A 6,000-nucleotide genomic window follows, 5' to 3' on the forward strand; every position below is an offset into this window, starting at 1 on the left:
CTTGGTAATTTCCTCAGTCCCTGGGAATTAGAATAATTGGAGTATATATATTTGGTAGTTGATAGAAACCTCACAAGCTTCCTAGGACTGTGGTGTAAGAGCTTGTGCAATGAAGATCAAGTGCAAGCTTCTGAAACTTCTGCTTTTCCATGGCTAATGGTACAGGAGCCTGGAAGAAGAAAGATTTCAAGGTCAGAGACAAAGAGACCTGGGGAGGACATATGGTGGATGGACGTATGGGAGTGAGTACAAAGAAGGAAGAACTTTACATCCCTTATTTAATGCCCCAGACAGCATCCCTCACAGAAGAGGCACTAAGCAACCACGTGGACAGAATGACTCAGCGTGTTTTCTCACTGGTCACCCCAGTGTCAGCACAATGGACACATAATGGAATGTTCATGGTGACAGGAAACATGCATGGCTTTCCCACTCACCAAGCCTAATCTAGCTATCGCAATTGTCAAGGGTCCATGCAGCAATGCAGACCAAACTGAGCCCCTCCCTCACCAAGATAGCACCATTCCAAGAAGACAAACCAACCACTTAGTAGCAACTTGGCAACGTGGGATCCTTTCTACTCTGTAAGAGCAATAATTCATCTTGATTACAATCAACAGATATTTCACATTTGAGTTTGTCTTTCCTACCTTCAAAACCTCTTTGAGGGCTTCTAAAGCATGTGATCCACTGACACAGGAGTCTACATAATATCACATCATACCAAGGAACACACTGTATAGCAAAGGAAGGGTGACAGTGAGCACATGACCACGAGTTTCACTTTCTCTATGATATGCAGCACCATCCAGATGCTGCTAGCATGTGAGAGTGATAAAATGGATACCTGAAGACAGCACCAGCTTGGAGATGATCCCTTGAAATGATAGGGCTCATCTTTCAGAATATACTATACATCTTAAATCAATGACCATTCCTGTGCTATGTCCCTGATATGTAGAGCACATGAATCTGAGACCAAAGTGTAGGAGTCGAAGTGAACCTACTTCCATCACTTCCAGTGACGGACTTAGGGGATCTGTATATCCTGTGCCCATAACCCTAGTCTCTGTGGGTTGGAAGTCTAATTCACAATGAAGAAATGCTTCCTCCAGGAGAATTGCTAGTCCCATTGGACTATAAGCTATAGCTACTATCTGGGCACTTTAAAATCTTTGTGACAAAAGACCAGACAGCAAGAAAAGAAAACAAAGGTAATTGACTCTGATTAGGCGGTAGTACTGCTGTTACCAATTGGAACAGGGAAGAATACATTTGGCATTAAGGTGAATGTGGCTCTCATGCCCTTCTCAAACATGGTATACATATATGTCTGTATGTATACATAAATACACATACACACATACATACCTACACACAATATATCACCTTTGGCTCTGTTTCTCTGGAGAATCCTGACTAACACAGTGCTCTGGGCAATGCCTGACATGTCAGCCCCAGCTCAATATATGTGTGACATACATTTTTCTGGCTTATTGCAAACCTGCCCAAAGCCACTTTTAGGCACATCCACCGAGGGGAGATGGGGTTTTCCGTTGCAGTCCAGCCCTGGCAGGTCCTAGCAGAGCCCTCCCTGCTCTGGAGGAGGATTTCTCACCGAAGAGCTGCCTGTCCCAGGATGTCACCCTGGTGGTCTTTCCCTGCTCTTTTTGTGTGACCTGTCATTCTTTCCAATACTACGTGTCCCCACTGGCCGAGAGGTGATCAAGCACAAAGCAGCCCCTATTACATTTCACTCTTGCATCTTCAGCAGATTCCCTGTGGAGACCTGAAGTATTTTAAAAGTCAGGTCTTCCTGGGAAGAGAGGCAGGAGCTTGAGATGGGAGAGGGGACCATGGTTTGTGCACTTGAGCTGTTTCATCTCTTTTAGTATTTAATTCTATAGCTATGTAGATGCTCTTATGGTGCCATTTTAATTGTGACGGCTCTTCCAGAAACTATCTCTGCTGTGCAGAAAAAGACAATAAAACTTGCTGAGTTTTGTTTGAAAGCTTCTGGTTCACACGGGCAAATAATAAAAAAGGAGAGACCCTGACTCAGAAACCTGCCTCCTGCCCTCCTCAGATGTTCCTTGAGCTTTACCTTAAAAGAACAGAGGGGAAACCGGATGTTGGCAGCTATGAAACATTCTCCAGCTCTGTTATGTCTTTCAAACCTCCACTGCTGCCCTCTACCAGCTCCATCCTCTTATGTAGCCCTGAGCCAAGTTCTGGAATCTGGAGGGCTGCCTGCAGCTTCCTCCAGCTGGTTGAGGAGGTTGGGTAAGTGAGTAGCGAGGCTCTGAGCTGTACTCTGCTCCATCTTCCTTTCCTAGTGAAAGCTGCTAAAGCCACTTCCCTTGGGCATCCTGACCTTCAACTGCACTTGGGCTTTTGCAGATGACCTTCAGAACATTATCTGATAACATGCTGATGCTTGGGGACCTTTGACAAGCTGCATCCTTGACTGTCTTCACTCTTCCCCGATGAGAAATACGAACATACACACATACACTCTCGTTCATGGACTTTCTCCTATGATGGTCAGCTTTCAGAACCTCTCGAGGCTGACAGGACTAACCCTAATGGAAGGCACTGGACTTGAGCCAGGTTTGGTGACAATGAGGTAATGGCGTCTGGAGACAGGATGAAATCCAACAGTTGGTCAAAGGCAGGTGCCACCAGTGCACCTGTATCCAGCCTGGAGCTTGATGCATTGAGCCTGTAGTGCTTTTAAATCATTCTTGGAGCTTTGGAAAATGTGTCCCCGCCTAAGCTCTCTGGCCTCATACACCTAATGTGTACATCTCGCTGCGTGAGAGGGAGAGCAAGTGATTATCTGCTCACTAGACAACTGGAGGTGTGTAGGGCCCCTCTCTCCTGGTGGGTTTCAGGTGGATGAGGCCCAGAGGTGGGAGGACGGTGGAGGGAGAAGCAAGGACACCCCACTGCCTCATCCTTCACGCATGTGCAGGAGCACAGCATGCATGCCCCGGGCCTACCTTCTTCCCCTGCGTTCTCTTGAGATTTGACATTCTTGAGAGCATCGCAGTGTAGAAGTGAGATGGAAAAGGACTCAGGGGTCCTGATGCAAACAGTGGGCTCAGAGCCAGTATGCTGTTGGGGTTGAAATTTTTTGTTATTTAATTTTTCAGGTTCTTATGTTTATCTCCTGACCCTGCCCTCAGCTTCCTGAGGTGGGTAACCTAGCATTTCAACAACATGAGACTATTTGCTGCTTTTATTTGTGTACTAGTAAGACTGGGAAAAGACCATGGATGAAAGAGGTGCTGATAGAAAACAAACTTATGGTTGCCAAAGGGGATAGCAGGGCCGGGGAATAAATTAGGAGTCTGGGATCAACATATTCACACTACTATATGTAAAATAGGTAAGCAACAAGGACCTACTGTATAGCACAAGGAACTATGCTCAATATTGTATGATAACCTATAATGGAAAAGAATCTGAAAAAGAATATAAACATATCTATAACTGAATCACTTTGCTGTACACTTGAAACTAACACAGCATTGTAAATTAACTATACTTCAATACAAAATAAATAAATAAAAATAAAATAAAAAAGAAAGAGGGGCTGAGAATTTGCTCACATTCACCCCAAATCTGATCTGCCCTGAGATTTATGAGATACTTTCTCCTTGAGAGTCTCTCTTGGAGAAAGCATCTTCTCTCTTAGGTATATGCTATACGGCTCAGTCGGGAGGGTTGGGCTGCTTTCCTGGAATCACAGGGAGCTGGAAGGGATCTCAAAGCTCATTTCTTCTGTTTCCCTTATTTTACAGAGGAGGAAATTGACAAGTCTCCTCATTTGTGCTTTGCACTCATTATTTCACTTAATCCTCTAATGACCCTCTAAGATGGGTACTATTATTCCATGCTATGGGGTAGGAAACTAAGTACCAGAGAGATGATGTAACTTGCCCACGTAGATTGTTAGCAGTGGGGTCAGGGATTGACCCCAGGTACCCTGACTCTCAGTCTAAGGTCTTTCCACCTTAATTAGGGGTCCCTAAATGTTAGCCCAAGGACTCATGCTGATGCTTGATAATATTTTCATTTATCTGTGACAAAATATGAAACATATACATATGTCCACAGATGCTTGCCAAGTTCCTTTCTTGGAAAAGCCTGTTTTTATGATGAGATGGTGTCTTTCCTACATGTTTCATACAGTTTCCTTCTTTATAAAATTATAGTGATAATAACTGGGGGTGGTTTATATATTTGCCTGGCAAATTAAAACACAGGCAATAACATGACAGCCCTCAGAGTTATTAAAAATTAAAAGTCCCAAAGTCTGGGAACACAGTACTCTACAATACCATTTATACGGTTGCCAGCAATGTTGGCAAAGATGAGCAGGGGGTGTCTGCAAGCATTTGACTCATTATCTTGTCAAGAAGCCATCATCATTCTGTGCCTCAGCACCATGCGGGGAAGACCCTTCCCTCACAGAGCCGAAAGCTCCTGCCTAGTGCATTGTGAGGAACGTGCAAAGTTCCAGGGATGCTGCAAGACGTCTGCGAGGAAGGGGAGATTTTCAGCTGTCACGGAATCCTTTGGGGCTTAGGAGGTAGATGGGCTGATGTGACCCTGAACTTGACTATCCCTTCCCATCTCTGGGTGCCAGATAAGAGAGAGAATGCAAAGAACTGAGAACTCAGCTGCATGCGCCTGGTACTGCTCTCCTTGCCCCAGGTGGAGAAGTGTAACAGGAAGGGTGCCGTGCAGTGCACCAGGCTGGACGCCAGGGCCATTACTTAATAGGTGTGTGGCTTTATTTTTTTTGTTTTGTTGCGGTACGCGGGCCTCTCACTGCTGTGGCCTCTCCCGCCACAGAGCACAGGCTCCAGACGCACAGGCTCAGCGGTCATGGCCCACGGGCCCAGCCGCTCCGCGGCATGTGGGATCTTCCCGGACCGGGGCACGAACCGCGTCCCCTGCATCGGCAGGCAGACTCTCAACCACTGTGCCACCAGGGAAGCCCTAGGCATGTGGTTTTGAGCAGGTTCCTTTTTGAGCTTTGTAGTGTGGTTGTGACAATAAAATGATGTAACTTAGATAAAGCACCTAATTCAAGAATGGTCTGTACTAAATGCTCAGTCGGCCTCACTCTCTGTCCCCGTTTGCTCACGTCTCCTTCCTGCCTTGCCTCTAGGGGCCATCCTAGGCGGAACTGTGAATTGTCTTGTCTTTGGTGATCTCATGTCTACACTCTTGCACCCTTGGGTTCTTCCAGCCAGGGAAGATGCTATTTGATATCCAGATTCACACTGAGTGGTTCAGAGTTTATGATGAAAGGTACTTAAGCAAGGAAAAGATTCTAGCAGTGGGGTTCCAGCCTCCCTTGACACACAGCCAGTGGGTCCCAGCTCCCCCATCCAGGCAGGAGGCAGGTGCTGTTGCCAGGCTTGGGTTGGGCACCAGAGCCTCTGTTGTCATCGTCCATCTTTCTCCTGCTCTGTGCGCTTGGAGTTACAGCTGACCCCTGAGAGGTCACATTCTGACATATGAGGCTACGGGGGTCAAGAGGGGCAGGGGTAGGGGCGAGCGCTTGGCTTTCACAGCCAGGTACATGTCAAACCAAATTCCACTCATGATTTGGTGTCGAGCTTGGACCGGGAACTGATTTGGATGAGAGTGATCTGCTGAAGTCCAATGGCAATGTTTGTCCTGCCGGGGATTATCCGACAGGAAGTGCTCTCCAGCAGGTCCCAGGGCTCGGACAATGGCTGCGGAGACAAGGCTGGGTGGGAGGCAAGTGGCGGTGCTTTATCCTCCTTTTCCTTATCTTCAAATTTGTCGCAGCTCGTGTTCGCTGACATTTGAGCAGATTGTACTCATGCAAATCGGCTATTTTGCTTTATTTTGAGTCTCCTACGTGCATGAAGACCACTAACTGTCACAGAGGTTTCTTTCCGCAGTGGTGGCTAACAGCACCGTCACTCACCCAGCAACAAGAGAGAGGCCTGGCAG

Source organism: Pseudorca crassidens, chromosome 2, assembly GCF_039906515.1.
Source record: "Pseudorca crassidens isolate mPseCra1 chromosome 2, mPseCra1.hap1, whole genome shotgun sequence".
In the NCBI taxonomy this organism is placed as follows: Eukaryota; Metazoa; Chordata; class Mammalia; order Artiodactyla; family Delphinidae; genus Pseudorca; species Pseudorca crassidens.